This window comes from Nycticebus coucang, chromosome 6 (genome assembly GCF_027406575.1).
Source record: "Nycticebus coucang isolate mNycCou1 chromosome 6, mNycCou1.pri, whole genome shotgun sequence".
NCBI classification, from domain to species: Eukaryota; Metazoa; Chordata; class Mammalia; order Primates; family Lorisidae; genus Nycticebus; species Nycticebus coucang.
In genome coordinates this window covers 89,088,432-89,112,731 of record NC_069785.1, presented here as the reverse complement: position 1 = coordinate 89,112,731, position 24,300 = coordinate 89,088,432, and the positions used below count along the sequence as shown (strand labels likewise).

The window sequence follows — 24,300 nt, the reverse complement described above, 5'->3', positions numbered from 1 at the left end:
CAACAGAAGAATTCGCTGCTGATGGAGTGACAGCTATAATCACAGGGTATTTTTAAGGAAGTGATACACTGAAGAATAATATCATAATTATATATTTATGAAATGTTAGTTTTCTGCAAACCAGAGATTTGGCAATTATTGCTGGAACAAATCATTACACTTCTATAAGAAATAAAAAAAATGCAGAGATAGTATCAACCAAATAGATTAATGAAAAATCTTGATCCTATTATCTGAAGGAATGCAGTATGGTGTCATAAATGCCCTTCCGTCCTTGTCACATACTGTGAATGACAAATAGAAAGACCAAATAAATGACAAACTGCCATCCCCATAACAGGCTCTGATAGGTGAATCCTTTGTCCCTTTCTCATTTATTACAGACACCTTTTGTTAGAAAGTTCTCATATTCTAATAACCAATCAAAACAAATTCACAATTATGGTAAAACAATACCACTGCAATTTTCACAGTCATGTTATGATAACTTTAGCATTTAGTACATTAATTATTTGTTAAAAGTAACACATTAAAATGGGAATAAAATATATATACAAAATGGCATAATGGGAATAAAATATATATACAAAATGGCATGGTATGATTTTTATCTAATATTTAATAACATATTTGCAAATGTTTTCTGCATTAACATAGTGGAAAACAATAAATACAGACATTAGGTAATAAAAGGACACCCAGAAAGTAGTAAAATCCTCATGCACAAAAATTGTCAGCCCTGGAAACTTTTAACTCCAGGAAGGGTGTGCCTTCAGCGAGCCCACCTTCCTGGGCTGTCAGGTTCACTGCTCTCAACACCCCTCCTAAAAATTGCTTTCCTAGGAATGTTTCTATAAAAAGGGGTCATGTGCTTCTCAGTCGCAAAAGTCAGGAGAGACCAAGAATTCTTTCTGATTCTGTCAAATCACTGCATGCCCACTGGACATCACTTTATTGGGACAGTAGTTGGTGCAGGCGGGCCGCAGGACTGGGAGGTGGGACTGATTCTGCTGGAGTCTCCCCCTTCCCAGCCTTGGAGCAGAGAAGCTGAAGGTGAAGCCTGTGAACAACAATGACAAAGTTCAGACTCCAAGCAGGTGAAGGAGAAATAGAGATGCTGGGGGATTCCATTTCTTTCTTTCTTTTCTTTTCTTTTCTTTTCTTTGCTTTTCTTTGCTTTTCTTTGCTTTTCTTTTCTCTTCTCTTCTCTTCTCTTCTCTTCTCTTCTCTTCTCTTTTCCCTTCTTTCCCTTCCTTCCTTCCTTCCTTCCTTCCCTTCCCTTCCCTTCCCTTCCCTTCCCTTCCCTTCCCTTCCTTCCCTTCCTTCCCTTCCTTCCCTTCCTTCCCTTCCTTCCCTTCCTTTCCTTTCCTTTCCTTTCCTTTCCTTTCTTTCTTTTTGTTAAATCATAGCTGTGTACATTAATGTGATCATGGGGCACCATACACTGGTTTTATAGACCATTTGACATATTTTCATCACACTGGTTAAAATAGCCTTCCTGGAATTTTCTCAGTTATTGTGTTAAGACTTTTATATTCTACATTTACTAAGTTTCACATGTACCCTTGTAAGAAGCAGCATAGGTGTAATTCTACCAATCACCCTCCCTCTACCCATCCTCCCCCCTCCCTCAACTCCCTCTCCCCCTTCCTCATATTCTTAGGTTATAACTGGGTTATAGCTTTCATGTGAAAGCCATACATTAGTTTCATAGTAGGGCTGAGTACATTGGATACTTTTTCTTCCATTCTTGAGATACTTTACTAAGAAGAATATGTTCCAGCTCCATCCATGTAAACATCCATTTCTTGGTAAGATCTATGAGTGACTAGTTGAATTTTTTCCACCCTCTAGTGGTACTTCAATGTCTGACAAGCAATTCAAAGTCCACACGCCTGAATGGACAGCCACTAGATTGCTTCCTGAACCTGTTTCTCCTCACTTCCTAATCATAGTCTTTGTCATCTCCTCCATGACGTGTCCAGGCACCCTGGCTGGAAGTGTGGGTGTGTCTACAATTCTCTTCTCCCTCATTCCCCACTGCCCACATGCTGTCAATCACTGCATCCTTAGATTTTTATCCCACAGACATTTCTTTATTATGTTCTGCCTCTTCATCTCCATCTCTACTGTAGCTGCAGCACTAATTTAAACCCTTGTCACTCTGAAGTGGAATCCTGCAACAGCCCTGGCTTCTCTGCTTCCACTCTCCCATTTTTAAAATTAGTTTTCCATGTTAAACACATGTGGTGTATATCAAGCATAAACCTCATCATATTCCTCTTCTGATTAAAGTCCTTGACTGTACCCTATTACTAATAGGATAGAGCTCAAGATCTGTTGCTGGAGATGACAATGTGAGTAACAGAGAAATTTGTGGGCAACCTTCAGGCTTTGTTGCCATGTACTCAACAGGTAGACGAGTGATTTGGCATCCTGGGACTTCTGCGCAGGAAGGATGGCTAGGCTTTTGGTTTTGGTATTTTGGGCTTTTCTGGTTTGCAGTATGGAAACAACTTTCTGTGTTGGTCTGACAAAGAGCAGGATTCTGTGCTCCAAGTGGGGAAGAGGCATTGGGCTGATCTGGCAGAGGTGAGTGGTGGTGTGCTGCTGATGGCAGTGCTAGTGGTTTGCTAGAGTCTGGCAAGAGCATGATGTGGGGGTGGTAGGGACAGGGGCACTGGTGGTGGAGACCTGTACCCTGCTCTTCATGATATAGTTGGTGGAGGCAGGTCCTTTGATGAGGATGGCTGTACTGTTGGCTTACACCCTATGTATGCTATGGCCTGGCGGTAGTAGCCACAGAGTCCCTGTCTAATCTGAGGGGGTGGAGGACTGCAGAGAGGGGGATCTCTAACTTCTTTCCAGAGCATGTTGTGGCAGAAGGAGCACCATCATTATAGGGATGATTGCAGACCGGACCTCCTCCTCAAATATTGGGCCAATTTCTTGGGTATGTTTTATACTCAGGGTCAGGGGGTGGTCTCTCAAAATAACAAATGACTTCTTAATGACTGACAATAATGAAAGAGGAAAGTTAATGATTCACTCCAGCCTTGGGAAGCCCTTTATAATTTATTTTGGGAAACAAGGCTTCCCATGATCAAGTCCCCTCAGTCTCTCTTCCCTGCCCTCCTGCCATTGAACTAGATTCTCTAGAATGCTTCTCCCGCCATCTATAGTGAAGGAGCAAGTTGGTTTCTAAGAATATCTTATCAGCTGCAAGCTGATACATATTTTTAAATATAACAATATTAATTGATTGTTGCAGCAATGCCAGATTTCTATAACCATTTTATTCCTTTCATATACTATGAAGTTTCATAGTTCTTCACCTTTGGACCTGCCATTCCTGGAGCCTAGAAAATTTCTTTTCACCTGGGCTACTTTCGTGTGTGTGTTCTGTGAGTCTCAGCTCAAATACCATCTCTATGAAATTTGCCATTAAACTTTAGGGTACTGTGTCTGTCTTTACATTGTACTATCTTATTTATCATAGTATACGAAAATTATTTTTCTTCTCTCCATTTCTATAGGCTCCTCGAGGACAGCAACCATGTCATGTCCAACTGTGTACCTGTCCCACCTGGGCAAGAGTAAGGTCTCAGCCTCTTTTTGTTCAACTGAACCATCCTCCCCAGTATGTGCGTTTCCAAGCAAAGTCAAGAGTTTGTAGCATAGTTCAGCCAGGTAAGCATCTAAATTTGTGTGAATTGTATAATGCTTATGATCAATTTTATTTTAATCATTTTCTCAAAGGTAAGCAACCTACACAGGAACAAGCTAGAATTTCATCAGCATGTAGTTCACATTGACAATCTTTCTTAAGAAATGGATCTTTCTTCATTAATATTTTTTTTCATGAGTTGACAGTCTCTGTTTGTATGTCTGTACCAATATTAGTCTTTGATTTACTTTACAACATATAATCCCTCTAAGATTCAGTGTGTTGGCTTCAATAATAATGACATAGGATCTAATAGCTAAGCTAAAATTTTATAAATTTGTCATTCTTATAATGAGTAAATGATTACTTTACAATAACATTTCATATTAGGTTTCTTTAATGACACTGAAAACACTTTATAAACAAAGAATTGTCATGGCTTTAGGAGAAAAGATCATTTTATCCTGGTTTTTTAGGTGAGGAATCCAGTGCAAAGTGTTATTAAGAAATTCATTCAGGGCTATAGAGTACCATCAGAAAATATAGTCAGCTCTCTGTCTCCATGGGTGAAGCATCTGTAGGTTCAACCAACCGTGAACTGAAAATACTCCAGAAAATAAAAAACCAATACAACAAAATAAAGCAATGCCAATAAAAATACAGTATAACAACTATTTATATATAATTTATATCAGATTAATTTCCTGAAGTAATGTAGAAGACATGTAAAGTATATGGGAAGAGGCAATGTAGCTTATATGCAAACCTTACACCATTTTATATAAGGGTCCCAAGCCTCCATAGATTTGGTATCTGCACGGGTTCTGGAACCACCCCCACTACCCTGCCTGGTTACTGAAGGACAACTATAAATCTCTTTTTTTTTTTTTTTTTTTGGTTTTTTGGCCAGGGCTGGGTTTGAACCCACCACCTCCGGCATATGGGACCGGCGCCCTACTCCTTGAGCCACAGGCGCCGCCCAGGACAACTATAAATCTCTTTTAGTTGTGATGTTTTCCTTTTGATCTTGTTATTTCATTTTTAAATGAAAGAAAAATAATTGAAAAACAAGTTAAGCTCTTCTGGAAGTTCACAGAGATGCTCTTAGATTGTCAGAGTATCATTTAGGAGAGTCCAAAATACAGGAAATTGTACCTAGGAGAAAAATAGAAATGTCTAACAATCTCTATTGCGGTTGGCCGGCAGGATGGGATTTTCCAAGAAGCTGTTAGACTTTCCAGCGCTTTATTTCTGAAACTCCCTTCACTTCTCAGTCTGCCGGGGTCTTGCCACAGAAGGGAGGTGAGATCTATCTGTGTTGGAGCCCCCAGGGAGCAGCAGCTCCCTCCTTGACAACGGCCCAGAGTTGGTCTCAGAGCAGTCAAATAGCATCTATGGGATTCTAAAATTGTTTTCTTCCCATTTAACTTTATGTCTTGGACATATCTGCTTGTTATTAAAAATATTCCGAGAATTATCTCTGCTAGTTGTATAATGTCATGGGCAGAGTATAATTTATTTTATAATTTCCACATCATTGGACATTTCAAGCGTTTCTAGATGTTTGCTACCATTCTTGTATTTAAGTTCATGTTCCCATGTGTAAAGCTTTGTGGGGAGCAAGAACCCTAACTTAGAAGTATTTTGAAATTCCTATCTGCACTGCCAAATTACATTATATATAACAAAACAGATGATCAACATGTGAAGCAGAAAGCATATCTAGAATATTAGGTTGAGATGAAAAATCTTAGCATAGGTGATTATTTTTACATTACTATTTGCTATTGCATGCAGACTTAAAGACTTCTTTCTCTAAATCTTCTATGTCTGATGAATATATTCCTATTTATTCTGAAGTTGATTAGAAGTTTATCCTAAGTTGACATCTAACTTCCAGTTGACAACCTACAAAGCAATTAGTAACTAGTTTTTAAATTCAAAGTACAGAGATAGAAATATGTTAAAGAAAAAAGTAAGACAAATAGTAGAATTGACAGATGTCAAACTTGTCATCATTATGTAATTCTAGAATTACACAGAAGAGCCCCAAGTTATTTATTTCTTAAAATTTAAAAAAAAAAAACACCATGAAATCAGAAGTTAGAGATATTTTTAAAAGTGCACAAATCGAAAGGAATGGGGGAATATTTTCTTCTGTTAGTTTCTTTGGGTCAACACCATGCCTTGCCTCCCACACAATTTCTTTTCTTTTCTTTTTTTCTCCAAGAAGATTGAATTCCAAGTTGAACAAATAGTTACTAAATACTTGAGCATTTTTGTAATCTAGGTAGCCACTGGGTTGCAAAGCAAACATAGCTAATATGGAAGGAAGTTTTCCATGTACCAGCTGGGGCTAGACCGAATGTCCCTGCTTGGCTTCCTAGACACTGCATCTAGAAAATGTCCATTGCAAAAGGACGGATACACGCCCAGCTTTGTTAGTCCACCCCCAATTGCCAGCTAGATAGGGGTGGAATTCTGTTCCTGATGTGTGGGTGGCATGGCACCCCTCCAGCTCTGTCTTCTGTGCCAGCTGGAGAAGCACAGAAGGCCCTTTTGTCTAACAAGCAGCGGCTGAGCATCTGTGACAGCACCACATTAGCAGCTGGGCAGCGGATGGAGGCCATGGACATGGCAGTTATATTTCTCACCTTGGACACTCTAACCAGAGTGACTACCATAGTGGTCAGGCCAACTCTGGGCATGTATATATTTATTAATTTTGTTGCTTTTTCATTGTCAGTGGCCAAAGAGTGGATTCCTTTGCAGGTACTACAACACATCAAGTAGCAATTATGAGTGCACTTAATCAATGCTTCTTGTAAAAATTAAAGTCAGAAAAAATTTTCTTACGCAGTTATGGGCAGTAAAAGGCACTCCTATGCTGCGCGGGGAGGGTTAATTCCAGAGAAGTCCTGACATTGGCCTGAGCTATTTTACTATAATATGAAATGAACTGCACTGACTCCTGGTCAAGGCATGGAACACACTTTCGAGAAGTTTCCATTTTTTTATTGATTAGCAATTATTATAAGGGAGATAGATCATTGGTGTCTGGTCCTCATTGAGACTCCTGGAGGGCTCTGTCACTTGTACAGCCACAATATGCATATGTGATCAGCTGAGTTAAGAAAACCTGACTGAGACTGTATTTTAGGTCACCTTCGTGTCCACAGTTCTAGGACCCAGAAAGAAAGGTCATCCTCTCATGAACTTAAAGAGGGAGGGCAATAGTACCTCCCTCTTAACTTCTCTGCAACTCTTTTCTTGAGCTAGCCTTTGGCTGATACACATCTTTAACGCAGCTTCTATATAGTATCCTTTCCTTATAAAAAATATTAAATTTTCAAGCATTGTCACTTGGGTCCTGTGAGTCTTTGATAGCAATAGATGCCTGTCTACTTGCTAAAGTTGGTGTGTGTCTGCTAGCCCAGGTAAAGGTAGATTGCATTAATAAGGAAATATTATCAACTGGCAGAAAGAAAAATTGTGTCCTTAGACACAATTAGACAAGGCAATTAGACAAATCTACAACCACCAAAAGATCCATTTTTCTGGCCACTTTTCATAGAGTTTGTTTTTAGAGAAATAGACAATGCTGGTTTCACTGACACAAACCATTAACTTTTCAGCTTATAAAGCTTTTAAAAAGAATCTAAGCTGCAGCAAGCTAACACAACAGATATTAATGAGCATCTCAGTGAATGAAATTAGGGAACTTACATATTTATTGCCTAGTTGTAGGGAGGATTCATCAAGTTGTCAGTTCTTGCTTTTTCCTTGTGCAGAGTGCTCACCTAAGAACAGAAGATATGTTTTGGTCTACAAGCTCAGAGAGTGACTGGAGATGAAAATAAAGTTTGTGGGCTTGTTGTTTGTTTTTCAAAAAGCCCAATTATTCCACAGGATTGTCATCAGAGTCACAATTTGCCTTTTGGTATTGCCTGGAAATGATTCACTAAGATTTATGGGCTTTTCTCTGCCATCCTCCATTTTCACCCTGAAGGACAATGCTTATAACTCCCTGTGGGTGGAGGTGAGTTGGGAGATGGTAATAGCAGAGAGCCCCTGGGAGATGAGTTATTGATTTTCAGTTGTTCTATGAGCTGTTTTTTTCTAAGAAAACCCATATCATATATTTAAAGCGCCGTTTTATTTTTATTTTTATTTATTTATTTATTTAATTAAATCATAGCTGCGTACATTGATATAATCATGGGGCATCATTCACTAGCTTCACAGACCATTTACCAAGTTTCACATATACCCTTGTAAGATGCACCGCTTAAAGCACCGTTTTATCAGGAAGACGTTTCAGGGTCCTTCTGTTTAATTCAATGAAATTTTTGTGAAAATGAATTTATGGGCCAACATGAACACTTTAGTGACATAGAGACGAGCACAGGCAATATTATACAAAATTACAGAGCTTTATCCCCCTCCAATATAAAGGTAAATATTAACCTAGGGTGATAGCAAGCTAAGAAGCCCCAAGCATTTTTTGCATGACACTTGGATCTGTGACAACATGTTTCACATGACCTGTGTCCTTGATCCAAGTATTAACGTTAGTCACACTATATAAAAGCAATATAGGTCAAAATCTGAAGCTTAGAATAAATGTCATCATTTTGATCCAGCTTTTGTTTGCCAGGAACCCTACCCTCTGGGAGATCTGGACGTCACCTGTTACTTGCACAATTGTGGAATAATAAATTAGCACCAGAGACCTATGGGGCGAGTAAATGTAGAACCCCTCATCAAGAGCCACTTAGATCCTGTGCTCTGAGAAACACCAGGCAGCTCCCCACGCCCCCTGTCCCATGTGGCAGCTCCCCACGCCCCCTGTCCCATGGCAACTCAATATTCCAGGCACAGTATCTGCCTGGAACCCAGGGCAATGAATCACAGGAATGAAAGGTCAATAAAATAAACATTTATTGAACCCCTGCTGTCTGCCAGAAGGCATGTAAAGCAAATCATGTGAAAATCTTTAAAATCCTTAATATCTTTTCAAAATCTGTCTAATCGAACATAGAAAATGCTAGAGATGCTTCATAACAATGTGATTTTCACAACACTTATAATGATGTATGTGGTGAAAGCAAACAAAATACACACCTGGGGGAAAAAAAAACAACTGGAAGGAGATATACTAGATGCCTACTGGTTGTATCAAGGTTGTGTTACATGAGTAGCTTTAAGTTTTATTTTCTAGTCTCTTTCTAAATTCTATTGTTTTCTATTTTTCATTATGCATAATGGGATCAAATATTAAAATGTTTTTTTAAGCCATGAAGAAACACTGCAGGGCAATAATATATGTCAACTTGCCAAAGTAACAATGTGTTAAGATGAAGGGAAGACCAAGGGAGCCTTGGAGGGAGTGCAGAGAATGAAACAAATGTCGAAGGGTTGAGGAAACAGAAGATGAATCTAGGTGTGGTTATGTACATCTGGGGATGTTTGCTCATTTTTACCCTTTTGTTCATTTCTTTTTGTTAATGAACTTTTATTTGCAAAAATAAACAAAACAGGTGATTATGTATTTAATGAATAATTATCATAACCTACTATTATAATTAGCTGTTAGTATACCAGTCATATATGAATCTTATGTGATGACCATGGGGCGGGGGCAGTGAGAGTTATAAAGGAAAGCTTGAGCTCATCAGGGAAGACAGTACGGGGAAGGATATGAATGAGTCTAGGGCACATACATTAGTAAGAGGTAGAGAAGGCTAGCACCCTATGGGAGTCTAAGAGGATTGAACTTAATTTTAGGTAATAGGCGTTTATTGGAGTTTTCTAAGCAAAGAAATATCATAATGAACTCATATCTGCTTTTTCTTCCTCTACATCGTTCAGCTTCCAAAATAGGTTCTGTGATAGAATGTCTTCCTTCTTCTATGGAGTCACGTATTCTCTAATTTATTATTAAAAAGTTTTCTTCATAATATTTATACCCTTACACACGTGTGTTCAAAGTAAGATAATGTGTTTTCACTTTCCGATATGTGACGTCAGTGATCCCATTTAAGATGCATCAGGTTATGTTTATATTTTTCACTCAATCATGGTCATGTTTAATTTGACAAGATTTCTTACTAAAGCTGAGCCTCGTATGTTTTTATAAAGAACTCCTTGTTCTGCCACATTTAATTATTTTCTGAAATCATTTTCTTATACACTAGTAGGCTTTTTCTTTTACATTAAAGAAAGCTCCACACTATGTCTGAGCTTCATTTTCAGAAAAAGAGCTTGTCTGAAGGAGAACATGTTTCAAGGAAGCAGAGAGTGAGGGTGGATGAACATCCCACAGGAGGTACTCTGTGGCTTAATCAGAGGAAAAGGATTTGGGAACAAGGAACTGTCTTCTTAGGAGAAAATAACCAGTACTCTAACCATTGCCCATCAAAGCTCTAGAAACCCAGAAAATGTAGTATCCACTGCTATTTTCCCTGAAGGAAAATGTTGCTGTGGAAGTCCGTTTCCTTGGAAACATTATTTATTCACTTCTACAATGATACTATTTATTTCCAGATAAAAGTCCAGAGTTTTTAGACTGAAGTAATGACAAATTCAAATAATATCACTGAAGCTCAAATTTCATTGGGTTGCCTGCTTATGCACATGAATTAACTCTGTATTTCTTAGGCCAAGAAACGAATAAGAAAAATTCTAACAATCATCAATTTTGAGTGATGGGTAGTCTGATACCTATTCTATCAAATTCCTTTCTGTATTTTTTAAATTTCTAAAAATTTTTATGTAGGTGATAGTGAAAACATTGCACTAAACTTGTGAACTAATATTAAACTTAATAATTTCAGGTTTTCTTCTAGTTATATTTTAGAAAAGATGTCGGTATTAGGCAAATATAAGTAAAAAAATAAGTTGAATAATATAACGTCTCTTAAGTGTGGTAAACAGTTTTGTAAATAAAACATGTTTGAAAAAAAATTTAAATGCCATTGGAACAGATTTGTTTGCCAGTGTTTTAGCAGCCAATCAAATCCTGTTATTGATAAAGTTTAATACAAATTGTGGTAGTAAAGAAACATTTGGGGATCAGTATGTCTTAGAATATAAATCCTGGGTATTGAATTACCAATTTCAGTCTTTCTCTTTCACCGAATATTTTCCATGGTAATCATCTGGGTTGAACTTTGAGAAATTATTTTGTTAAAAGCAATATGATTCCTAAATTGGAAGTTGGCTGAAATAAAAGTGCTAGAAAACACATCTTATTATTCTGATAACAGACAGTGTCTCCTCCTTAGACCTGTGGCCTGGACAAGTTACTTATGCAGAAAGGGAAACTTGGAAGGTTAAGGGATAAGGGTTTATGTAACTATCTCTCTGTGGTCTATATTCCACTTACCACTGCGATCACTATGGGAATGGAAGATAGCCCACATAGAATTTTCTCTAGGCCTCAAAGAAGGGTTTAACGCTATTAAATTCACAACTAAAAAACACAAGATTCTCTCAGTTTTTTCTCTCCCAGAGGCTGTGATTCTGGTGTCTGTCGTCATTTCCCTGCTAGGCATGGATGGTAGGGCTGCAGGGGGTCCAGATGCCAGCACCCTCCTCACTAGGGGAGCAGGGGGTCCTGCACACAGGCTACTCCCAGATGCTGCCTAGCGCCCCAACCCACAGCCAAGAGAGCTTAGGAGACAGCAGAGTGTTGGTTAAAGTCCTAAGGGAGTGAGGAAGTTACTGTGATTCCTGCTTACAAGTCATAGGCAGATACTGAAAACTTGTCTTGATAAATGATATAGTCACACTCAGGGTCTCTCAGGAGCCCATTTGAGACTAGTTCACATTTAGCCTGCTTACCTAATTTCTGGCCCTTTTCCCTGACCTAGTAGAATAGGCTTAGTTACTTAGTTAAGGCTGTGAGTGGCTTCTGACCATTGTATGAATGAATCTGGCTCCTTTGCCATTTCGGATGGGCACTCCTGAAATAAAAAGTGGTGTAGGAATAAGGGACATGCATGCACCCAAGAGTGGTCTTGAGAGTATGAGAACAAAAGATGTTTCTTTTAAAAGGCATCTTCCAGGAGGGGTTTGGGCACATCTGTGCAGGCCCAGGGGTTCCTTAGTTCTGCAGCTCTTCTATTTACTTGCTGTAGTTTCTTTTAGTTTGAATTTTCTATTTAAACTGGAGCCATATTAACCTTTTGATGTCTTGATCTTGATTTGGGATAATATTTATAGCTTTTTGTTTTACAAAATTGTTTTAGCTACTAGAAATACTTATATTATAGTTTATCATTCTATAGCTCTCACTTTATATAGCACATGTATTCTTGGACTATTTTGCATAAATAAAACAGGGGGTAGAATATTATAAACATATCACCGTAATGTGATATTTAAATTAGAGCCACATGGATTGTTTTGTAAAATTAATACTTACTTTTACTTTACTGTTTTGTGATGTCAATGTTTTAAATATCTGGTCTACTCAAAAAAAGAAAAAAAAATCTGTGACATATTTTATTTTTTATTTATTTATTTATTTTTTTGCAATTTTTGGCCTGGGCTGGGTTTGAACCTGCCACTTCCGGCGTATGGGGCCTGCGCCCTTCTCCTTTGAGCCACAGGTGCCGCCCGATACATTTTATTTTTAAAAGATATCCAGCATCTCCTTCTTTATTGTTTTGTTGATACAAATACAACTCGTACAAATAATAAGTACATTTTGAAAGATTTTAATATTTCAATTCAAATAAATATATAGAAATTGGATAAAGAAATACAAATTTTATCAGTAGGATATTGTTGAGAAGCTCAACTAAAATTATATGAAATGATTTAAAACATGATTTACATTTTGACTGATGAATATGTCCTGGTTCCAGTTGACTTTACACAGCCATTACCAAAAATGAAACAAAACAACAATAATAAAAAAAATGAACAACCTTAGTGCTTTTTCTACCACTCCTGCCTGCAAATTAGGAAATCTCCCTAGGCACCCTCCATTCACTAGACAGCTACCCCAAAACGCCAGGTAGTACAATATTCTTATACAAAATGGTATTTTGGGGGCTCTTTTTGTTTTTTACACCTCCGGCATATGGGACCGGCGCCCTACTCCTTGAGCCACAGGCACCACCAAGGGGGCTCATTTTTTTTCTTCGTAGGAAAATGTTGCATTTATTGACAGTTACTAATTGACTGTTTCTAAAGAACTTGTGCTTTTTGGTTATGTTTCACATGAACAAAATCCAAGGCAAGAGTTAGATTTTGAAATAACCACTTTTCATCTGGGAACTTACCAGACTCGTGAGAAATTGTCTTAACAGTGAGAAGCTTCACACTCTCTTTATCCGACTGAGGTCTATTTGAAACAGAAAACGTTAGTTAGTACCAGAGAAATTAGCATTGTGTGTCTGTGACACAGACATAGTGAAGGAGATACATGCATACATGTATTTTTGTGTGTTTCTATGGCAAAACCTTTGTCTCTTCAAATGCACATACACTTTTTAGCACTTCACATGTTTTCTGGAATTGAGCCAGTGAATCCCTGTCACTCTGTTCCAGTGGTGATCACCACATGAATTAAAAATTAATATGTGTTATGTGAAATACTTGTCACAGGTCCACATTGCTCTTGTCTGCAACTTTGATTTATGAAGGGAATTTCAGAGCCCTATTTGGGACATCTAAAATTTCAAATAGACTTGAGTCAAGAAACAGGTGCTCCAAGAGCCCATCTGAAGTGCATCATAATGCTCAGATGACTAATCTGAAGAAGGAACACAAACTGGTGAATGCTTATACAGTGTCGTGGAAAATGGTCGTTAGACTTCAGACTTACCCTCTCCTTTTCATCTGAATTAAGGAAATGGAAAATGAATAAAGCTAGTGTTACATTTATGTAGTAGAGAATGGGAAGACTGGGTGGGTGAGTATTAATCAAGTGAGAAAGTATCTTTGCCTACACAGTGTTTAAAATGTATTGGAGAAATTTAGTTTAATCGACATTTACAAAACTGTGGCTTTCTAACTTTTTTGACTGCAATCCACAGTAAGAAATATTTTAACAATACACACCCAAAACTGGGGGCGGGGGTTGTTTTTTGTTTTTTGTTGAGACAGAATCTCAAGCTGTCGCCCTGGGTAGAGTGCTCTGGTGTCACAGCTCACAGCAACCTCAAACTCTTGGGCTCAAGCAATTCTCTTGCCTCAGCCTCCTGAGTAGTTGAGACTATAGCCACTGGCCACAATGCCCGGCTATTTTTTTGTTGCAGTTGTTTAGCTGCCCTGGGTCGGGTTCAGAACCTCCACCCTCCGTGTATGTGGCTGGTGCTGTAATCACTGTGCTATGGGCGCCGAGCCAAAACTTTTCTTTTTTTTTTTTTTTAATATTTTTTGTGACCCACAAAATTGGTTTCACATTTAATTGTGAGACATGACCTACAGTTAGAAAAACTACTATTTTACAAGGCTAAGAAGTATTTTGTAATTTTACTGCCTTCAATCTGTAAGATAGTGCCTACAAATTGAAGGCAATAAAATGGAATACAGTATTAGTATACATATACCATGGTATACCTATATCACAGTTTGTAAATCAATTCATGTATTGATTGGCATTTGGGTGCTTCCGCAACTTGGTAATTATGGATTGGGTACAATAAACATTCTGGTGCAAATGTCTCTGTGGTAAAGTAATTTTTGTTCTCCTGGATAGACACCTAGTAATGGAATGGTGGGATCCAATGGAAGGTGAACTTTGAATTCCTTGAGGAGTCTCCATACTTTTTCCCCATAAAGGTTGTATTAGTTTTCATTCCCACCAGCAGTGTAGAAGTGTTCCCTTCTCTCCACGCCCACACCAGCATCTGCAGTTTGGGGACTTTGTGATGTGGGCTCTTCTTACTAGGGTTAGGTGTTACCTTAAGGTGGTTTGGATTTGCATTTCTCTTATGATTAAAGACAATGAGCATTTTTTTTCATGTGTTCATTACCATTTGTCTTTCATCTTTGGAGAAGTTTCTATTCAAGTCTCTTGCCCAGAAAGAAATGGGGTTGTTGGTTCTTTTCTTACTCATTAATTTGAGTTCTCTGGAGATTCAAGTTATCAGACCTTTGTCATTATCATAACATGCAAAAAATCTCCCATTCCAAAGGCTGTCTGTTCGATTCAGCTGTAGTGCCTTTACCTGTGCAGAAGCTTGTTAGCTTGATCAAACCCCGGGAATTTGTTTTTGGTGTTGCTGCAATTGCCAGGGGGTTCCTCCTCATAATACATTTTCCCAGGCCAATAACTTCAACTATTTTCCCTGTGCTCTCTTCTAGTATATTTAAGGTTTCATGTCTTAAATTTAAATCTTTTATATAGGGAGAATCAAGTTTTGTTAGTGGTGAGAGGTGTGGGACCAGTATCACTCTTCTACAGGTTGCTATACAGTTCTCCCAGCACCGTATGTTAAATAGGGATTCTTTTCCCCAGTGCACGTTTTTGTTAGGCTTATCAAAGATCAAACAATGATATGTGGCTGGGTTCATGTCTGGATTCTTGATTCTATTCCATATATCTACATCTCTATTTGTGTGACAGTACCATGGCACAAAAATGCCCATGGCTGTTTTGATCACTATAGATTTGTAGTATAACCTGAAGTCTGATAGCATGATGCCTCCAGATTTTTTTTTTTATTTCTAATTATTGTATTGGCTATTTGGGCTTTATTCTGATTCCGTATAAAACAAAATTCTATTCTTTCAAGTTCTTTAATGTATGACATTGGTGCTTTGATAGGGTTTGCATTGTATCTGTAGATGGCTTTGGGTAGTATAGACATTTTAACAATGTTGATGTTTTCCAACTATGAGCATGGTATTTTTTTCCCCATTTGTTAACATCTTCTGCTATTTCTTTTCTCAGGCTTTCATAGTTCTCTTTTATAGAAATCTTTCACATTCTTTGTTATATATATTCCTAGGTACTTCATCTTCTTTGGCACTACTGGAAAAGGAATAGTGTCTTGGGCTATATTTTCGGCTTGAGTATTATTGGTATATATAAAAGCTACTCATTTGTAGGTATTCCTTTTGTATCCCAAGACACTGCTACATTCCTTGATGACTTCTAAGAGCTTTGTTTTTGAGACCCTGGGGTTTTCCATTGTAAGATCATGTCATCTGCAAAGAGAGTTTGACCTCCTCTGTCCCAATTTGAATGCCCTTGATCTCCCCCTCTTGCTTGATTGCAATGGCTAGGACTTCCAGCACTATGTTGAATAGCAGTGGTGACAGTGGGCGTCCCTGTCTGGTTCCAGATCTGAGTGTAAATCTTTTCAATTTTTCTCTGTTCAATATGATATTGGCTGTGGGTTTGCTGTAGATGGCCTCTATCAGTGGAAGAAATGTATTTTCCTAAGTGTTCTAATCATGAAAGGATGCTAATATTATCAGAAGCCTTTTATGCATCAATCAATAGAATCATATGGTCTTTGTTTCTTATTTATGTGCTGTATTATGTTTATAGATTTACACATGTTAAAACAACCTTGTAAACCTAGGATAAAAACACTTTGATCATGGTGTAAAACTTTTGATGTTTTGTTGAATTCTGTTTGCTAGGAACTTATTGAATATCTTGGCATCGAAGTTAATTAATGTTTTCCTTAATGAATGAAAACGAATTTATTAAAACGAATTCATTCATTAGTTTTCTTTCTTTGTTGGGTCCTTTCCTGGTTTGGGGATCAAGGTGATACTTGCTTTGTAGAATGTGTTGAGGAGGAGTCCTTCCTTGTCTACGTTTTGGAAAGGTTATGTAATACTTCCTCTTTGAAGTTTTAGTAGAATTCTCATGTGAACCCATCTGGTCCCAGACTTCTCTTCATTAGGAGATTTTGTATCGTTGATGCTATTTCATTGCTTGATATAGGTCTATTCAAAATTTCTAATTCTTTCTGGTTGAGTTTAGGAAGTTTATGTGCTTCTAGCTATTGGTCCATTTCCTCTACGTTTTCATATTTCTGGGAATAGATTTTTTGTAGTAACCATTGAGGATGTTTTGAATGTCTGTGTTATCTGTTGTTATTTCCTCTCATTAGAGGTTTTACTTTTCTGTTTCTGATTAGTCTAGTCAAAGGTTTATCAATTTATTCAGCTATTCAAAGAACCAACTTTTTCTTTTGTTGGTCTTCTGAATGATTCTTTTGTGTTCAATTTTATTTAATTCCACTCTAATTTTGGTTATTTCTTTTCTTCTGCTGGGGTTGGGGTTGCATTGATCTTCCTTTTCCAATTGGTTTAGATGACCTGTTATTTTTCTGTCTAGCTCTCTTCCTGTTTCATTGATAGAGGCTTCTAATGTTATGAATGCCCTGTCCCATGGGTTTATTATCAAAGTATCTTCATTATCATTTTGTTCCAAAAATCTGGTAATTGGGCAGTGCCTGTGGCTCAATAGAGTAGGGCACTGGCCCCATATGCCGGAGGTGGTGGGTTCAAACCCAGCCCTGGCCCCCCAAAAATAACAATAATAATAAAACTGATAGTTAATGAGTACTCTCGTCTTTGACCCAACTGCCATTCAGCCTAAGGTTATTTACTTTCTATGACTTTGTGTAGGTATGAATATTTCTGTGGCTGTTGATTTGAATGTTTAGTCCCTAATGGTCTAAGAAGATACAAGGATTCATCTCTATTCTTTTAAATTTGTTGAGAGTGGTCTCGTGTCCTAAGATATGAACAGTTTTTGAGGATGATCCATGGTTTGATGAGAAGAATGTGTATTCAGTTTTATTAGGATGAAATGTTCTATAAATGTGTGTTAGGTCCATTTGTTCTAGGGTGAAATTTAAGTCCGTTATTTCTGTGTTTAGTTTCTTCTTGTATAATCTATCCAGAAGTGCCAAGGGGTGTCAAAATCTCCACTATTATAGTGCAGGAAGATATCAAATTGTTCATATTCATTAGGGTTTGTTTCATAAATTCAGGAGCATTCACGTAGGGTGCATAATGTTAATTATCGAAATCTCTTCATGTTCAGTGTTTGCCTTGACAAATATGCATTGTCCATCCTTGTCTTTCCTTATTTTTGTTCATTTAAATCCAATTGTATCTGCAAATAAGGTTGCAACCTCTCCTTTTTTCTGATTTCCATTTGCCTGTGTGATAGATATCCATCCCCTCACCCTGAGACTTTTGAAATCCTTTGAGGTAAGGTGAGTCTCTTGCAGGCAACAGATACCTGGCCTGGGTTTTGTATCCTGTCAACCAGCCTCTGCCTTGTTAGGGGAGAATTTAAGCCATTCACATAATTGAGAGAATTGATAGGTATTGAATGTGTGGGCCATCTTGGTTTTTAAAGGGCCAGTGCATATTTTTAACCTCACCATAGTGGAAGTTTGTTTTTGTTCTTTAAATTCCGGGTGACTTTATTTTGGTGGTAGACCACTGTGCTGGTCATTATGGAAAATGGTTCTGAGTATTTCCTGGAGAGTTGGTCTAGTTATGTCATATTTCCTCAACATAGGGATGTCAATAAAGTATTTGATTTCTCCATCACATCACAAATGAAACCCAGTTTAGCTGGATACAGGATTCTGGGCTGAAAGTTGTTTTGTTTTAGAAGGTTGAAGGTCGATGACCATCCTCTTCTGCCTTGAAACGTTTTGGCTGAAAGATGTGCCATCATCCTAATATTTTTCCCTTTGTAGGTGATACTTTCCTTATGCCTGGCTGCTTGCAGGATTTTCTCCTTCATATTAACTTTGGCAAAGTTATTACCATCCGTCTAGGAGATGATAGATTTGTTTGTATTGAGTCTTGCTGGGGTTCAGAAACTATCTAGTATCTGAATTTCTGTATCTCTTGCAATACTTTGGAAATTCTCCTCCTATTATGGAGGAGTAGAACATCTACTCCTCCTATTATCTTGGAGTAGAGCATCTGCGTCTTTAGGACACCCTGTTCTCCTTGAGGAATCACTGCAATTCAGATGTTTGATCTTTTGGAATGATCCCACAATTCTTCTCAAGGAATGTGCTGTTCTTGTTCTCATTTTTTAAATGACTCTTTGAATCCTTGGGGTTATTCAAAAGCCTTGTCTTCAACCTCTGAGATCCTTTCTTCTGCCTGATGAACTCTATTACTGAGGGATTCCACTGCATTTCAAAGCTCTGTGAATACCTCTTTTCATTCTGTAAGCTTTGCTGTATCTTTTCTCATTATGTCCATATCCTTGGTGACATTGTCTTTGAATTCATTGATTTCTCAAGGCAACTTTTGAACTACTTTGGATTTCCATTTCCATGTTTTCCTCCATTCTATTCATGTTATTTGCCATCCATATATTGAATTCTATTTCTGACACTTTAGCCATTTCTCTAGGAATGGTATCTTCCATTGCATCTCCTTTGTCATCCCTTGTGGGAGCTGATGTACTCTAATTATTCATGTTGCCAGACTTCTTCTGCTGGTTTCTCCCATGAGTATTTTCCTGAATTTTGCAATTAAAATGGTGGGTTGAAATTTATTAACAGCCCCAGGAACTAACCAGTCCTCTGCCAATGAGCTTGTGATTATGGGTTTTCCCCTACAGCTACCGGCAGAGACTCTGACAACCTGCTGAGTGAGATAATGTAAACTGCTCAGGGTTGATGTCAGCCACCCTCTACCCATTCCTCGTGAGTCTGGGTATTATGCTAGAATCTCATCTGAAGAAATATACACACACCTGTGGCACCCCACTGCCCCTCAGCGACAGCTACAGGAGGATAAACTCTCCCCCTCACAAAATAACCACTGCTCAATCTTGAAGGGTCCCTGGTGAACAGCCCAGGTCAAAAACTCTATCAGATTTTTTTCAGAGGCAGTATAATCCCTGCTCATGAGAAAGAGTTCAAAGGGACTCAGGCAGTCAGATAGTTGTAATCCACCGGTATTTCCATCTGTTAAACTCAAGGGGCTGGAGCCTGGTCTCCTCTGGTGGGTAAGGGAGTCAGTAAATTTTGCTTCCAAAGTCAGAACTGGGGCATCAGTGCCCCTATACCTGCTGCACACTGCCTCCACGCGTGCCTCTCTCCTGCTTGTCCCTCTCCCAGTGGCCTCCTGCTTCCACACGAGTTTCTGTCCTGCTATCCAGCAGCCCATACAATGCTTGGGCATCTCAGGAATTGCCACATGCTCTGGGGTCTGCAGGGTGTACAACTTCAGACAGCCAGGCGAGGTGGGAAGGATGGACTGGGTGTTCGATTTGCAAGGAAGATATTTGTTTGTTTTTATGCCAGGGAGGATGATGCTGAGGCTTACAGGTGGGACCTCCCTGGAGAAGGAGGACCGGGCTTTATTGGCTCTCTCCCATGGAGTTCAGGGAGAAGTCTTTTGTTCCCTGCTGGCTTGCAGAGGGCCACAGCCGGACTCCCACTTGGGAGATGGGTCTCCTGTCCTCTTGGTGATGGGCTTCATACCTAGTCTTTGTTGTCTTGGTGCCTTTTTTTGGAAGTGGCAGCTTGTCTCAGCAGAGATGATGTGCACTGGCCTATCTTCTTTCTAGGCTCAGCTCCCCCCTTTCCCTTCACTGAGTCCACTTCGGTTCAGTACCTTCCTCTCTGGACAGGAACCTCTGGTGCAAGATGCCTATAGTTGGCCATCTTCCTCCAGGGACCTCCAGCAATATCTTCATTTTTAAAAGTCCAGATCTCATTATGTTTCTTGCACTGTTCCTGGACTCCTGGCCTTAAGTATCCCTCCCTCTTCAGCCTCCTGAGTAGCTGGGACTCAGTCAAGAATGTCCGTGCCAAGCTAATTTATTTTTGGTGTTTCATATTTATAATATATATTTATATATATATATATATATATATATATATATTTCTAATCTAGCCAAATTAGAATGAGCAGTGCAAAGTCAGATGTCCATGCACATCTGAGTCTCTTTACAACTGGAACACAACCGTAAGTATGTGTGTCTCTAAATATTTCTAAACATAGAAAAAGTATAGTTAAATGGTTTGAAAGATATTCATGATCATTATGGAGAATGTTTGCCTAGAGGACATATATCATAATATGGACACATTGTGGACGTATATATGTAGGTTCCTGGTTTCTGGTTTATAACTCCCACAGCCCTTGCTACCATTTCTTGATATAATGTTGGGTGTTTTAGCCCAGAAGTAGGCCTCAGAAAACAGAATCAATCTCTCTCTGACCTTCTGTCCTCCTTATACCTGCCCCAGGCGGGACTCTAATCTCCTTCTTGACTTATTCCAGGGAGGGTCCTGCCCCCTTTGCTGTAGGTAAGAAAGCATCACAGAATGGGCATGCACAGGCCTTGCTGGGCTTCCCCACTCGGTCCAACAGTATTAGACCACACTGCTTCTGTCCAGGCACACTTCCATGTGGGTCAATCATGCCTATCCAATTAACACTCCCTACAAGGTCCAACATACCAGCATTTGGGGAGGCCCAGGTAGTGGAACAGCTGGAGGCTTATTGGGAGGTGAAGCAGAATGTGTCCATATGTCAGGAGACAGAAGCTCCTTCACTCAGCATCTTTCTAGGCCTCACCCATTGTATCTCTTTGTCTGGGTGTTTGTTACTATGTCCTTTGTAATAAACCGGTAAAGGCAAGTAAATGTTTCCCTGAGACCAGTGAGCTGTTCTACCAAATTAATCAAAATTTACTTAAAATTCGCAAGAAATAATGAGAACAGAAAAAACAAAATATCAAAAAAAAAAAAAAAGGGCTGGACAATGACCTCTCAAATAGTGCAAATATATACCTCTGAGGGGTGGAGGCAAATAAAAATACACCGTATAGAAATAGAACTCACTATTGACTTACAGAAGGCATATGTATACTTTAGTATGAGAATTTTTCTTCCCAGCCCTGAGTTTTGAGAAGAGCTTATTAAGAAGTTCTCTAAATTAATTCACTGATGACACCATATAAGGCTGTTCAATGATAATTTAAAATAAAAACAGAGATCATTCATATGGAGCTAACTTCTGATAATATCTTTGAGACTGAGGCTCAGAAACTGATATCTGAAATACAACACTTTGACATCTGAACTGAGGAAGACTCCCCTCACCCTCTGACCTGACCTCCCCACAGTGTCTCCCAAAGAAGCTGAAGTTCCTGTATTAGCCTAAAATCCAGATCCCCCAAGGAGAACCATGGGTTTTTTTCTTCTCCTCCCCATAAGAGGAGGACTCTAACCACATCTGCCCAGATTCACTTATGAGATTAAGTCCTGCCTCTCAGACTCATTCAGATTGCAAAGAGAACTCTTTGTAAGTCACTTTCTGTTCTCTGGCCAAACATTCTCCATAGTAATCATGATTGTCCTCAACCTAATCCCCTTCTCCCCACTCTCCCAGACACTGGTCCCAGGCTCCCATCCTTTCTGTTGCCTCCAGATGGTACATAAGCCCCTGTCCCTCACTGGGGGCAGTGGGGATGCATCTTACTCTGCAGGCTCCTGTGTATGCAGGTTACACAGATTTGTACCCTCTGCTCCTGTTACTCTATCTGCCTTCTGTCAGTGCTTTTCAAGGAACTTCCAAAGGGCCAAAGGCCTTGACCCACACAAGACAAAGCTCAGGGTCTGTGTTGGGAGTGTAGGTCTCTGTGTGTTAACCTCGGGGATGTGGAGGGGGGAGGTTAGAGTCAAGAGTCAGAGTCACAGCCTGGCACTCGATGCCTCTGTCCTCTCCATTCCTATTTCCCCTTGAGGTCCAATTCCCATGCCATTGTCTGGTTCACCGGACAGCCTAACTTGTTTCTTTCTGGTCTTTTCCCATCAAACCATCCTCCACATTGTTTCTGGCTTCATATTTTCAAGACACTGCATTATTTTCCCTGTTTCAAAAGGTTTCTGAGTCTGCAGGTGTGAATTTTCCCCGACAACAATTACTCCAAAAAGTTAGTTTTCATAGTAAAGGATACATAGATGTCATAGGGTAGGCTATATCACTTCCACAGATTTTACAGTTAAAATTAAGACTTTAAAGACCTTTTTAGGATTTTTCTGAGCCACATGAAGGGTATCGGCTCTTCATCCTCTCTAAATTCCCCCAGTCAGTGGTAGTTGGAAACAGATGATAAAAATCTGATCCCAGAACTGCCCTTTGTAAATTACCACCTCCAAGCCTTTAGACTGCTGTGACACCGACCGTGGAATTTCTTCATGTGGTCGTTTCCTCAGCAGTTTGCTTTGGCCTGCCCAAGCCTCCTGTCTAACATACCACATTAAGCAGCTGAGGTGGGCATGGGGTTCTCACAACAGTCTGGTGTAGAGTAATTTGTTCCCTCATTGGCCTGCATAATTATGTGTCTGTACACACACAGCTCAGTGAACTCTTGTTCTACCTTCTGCTTGTTGAGCCATATTTTAAAAGGAGCTATCTGAACATTGATGTTACAGACTTGACCTACCCGCTGGCTGCATTTGTTTTCCCACTCATGTCCTTAGTGTTTCAGTCCTGTTCAACTTGGACTGCAGCCCCGTCTGATCCTTACTGGGTGTTCTTTCTCTGAATTCTTCCTTTAGCACCTTGATATGGCCTGGTGGTTCCAACATGCAAGTTTACCTCCGAGGACACGTGAGAAAGGTCAACCAGAAATTTTGAAATGTTATCTAAATAAAGTTTGATTAGTATAAGTCTAATTCTAGAATATAAATATTATCTCTATAAAATGGTAAAATATTCACTCACCCCATTGTGGTCCGTGTGTGATAAATGTATTAAAAGATCAGTTCACTTTTATGCCCTGCCTCCAATTTATACATCATTTAAAAGTCAATTTTTATTAGCTTTAATCTCTGATTCCAAAGAACATTTTTTTAAAGAGTGCTCAGAGAGATAATATTTGAAGATATATATAGTCTACAAGAACAGTAACTTTCTGGAACAGTAGCTCCTGCCATGGTCAGTTTGCAGCCAAAACAGAGGAAAGAAAACCATAAACAAAACACATGGAAATATTAGGAACTGACTTGAGTAACAAATAAAGCTACAAAAAAAGCTGTGGTATTTTTAGATGGTTGAATCAATTCATAAATTAAATATGTTTCCAATTGTAAAAGGAGGTTTTATGTTCAAATTATTTCAACACACAGTTTAGAGGACAGAATGTTGTCTGCAAGTCACTTCATCAGCTTGTGGTTGTGCTTGTAGTGATCAAGGGCATATCTGAAGTTTCTAAGTCCTGTCAGGCAACTCCACGTTAGTTCTTCACAAAGTTACTTCAATTTAAGAACATTTATGATTCGTCCAGTGCCCATCTCAATGACAGACTTGAGCTCTTTCCCCTAAGAATTTTAATGAATTAAGTCTGAGTTATTTTGATTATTTTAAGTCATGGCTCAGGATAGCTGTTTTCTCTCTCCTTTGGAGCACCAGTTCTCTGGGAAGCACTGTCTTTAGGTGTCTTGGACTTTCCGTATTACGTGACCTTCTCACATCAGCCACTGACCCGTGAGGTGCTGTTGGCTTTTCTGGAGCAGAGTTGGAGACTCTTGCGAACAAAACTGCAGTAAAGGCAGCTGTTCATAGAAAACAAATGGTTACCCTGAAGAAACTAGAGTTTTCCAAAGACAAAACTCTAGTGGGTTTGTTTTCTTTAGCTTTCTTTAATATCT

At 39.0% G+C, this 24,300-nt stretch overlaps 2 long non-coding RNA genes across 2 annotated transcripts in view; one reads left to right on the top strand and one right to left on the bottom strand.

The window, feature by feature from the left end:
* Positions 1-4,259, top strand: part of LOC128588364 (uncharacterized) — a 62,072-nt gene extending 57,813 nt beyond the window's left edge. Inside the window, exon 4 of the long non-coding RNA XR_008380761.1 lies at positions 3,537-4,259. This is a non-coding gene — a long non-coding RNA (uncharacterized LOC128588364). The remainder of the gene's footprint in view (positions 1-3,536) is intronic.
* Positions 602-13,022, bottom strand: LOC128588360 (uncharacterized). The gene is made up of 3 exons (XR_008380757.1): positions 12,961-13,022; positions 7,394-7,467; positions 602-1,060 (listed from the first exon to the last, which is right to left on the bottom strand). It is a non-coding gene; the product is annotated as an uncharacterized LOC128588360 (long non-coding RNA).
* Between the last annotated feature and the right edge of the window lie 11,278 nt (positions 13,023-24,300).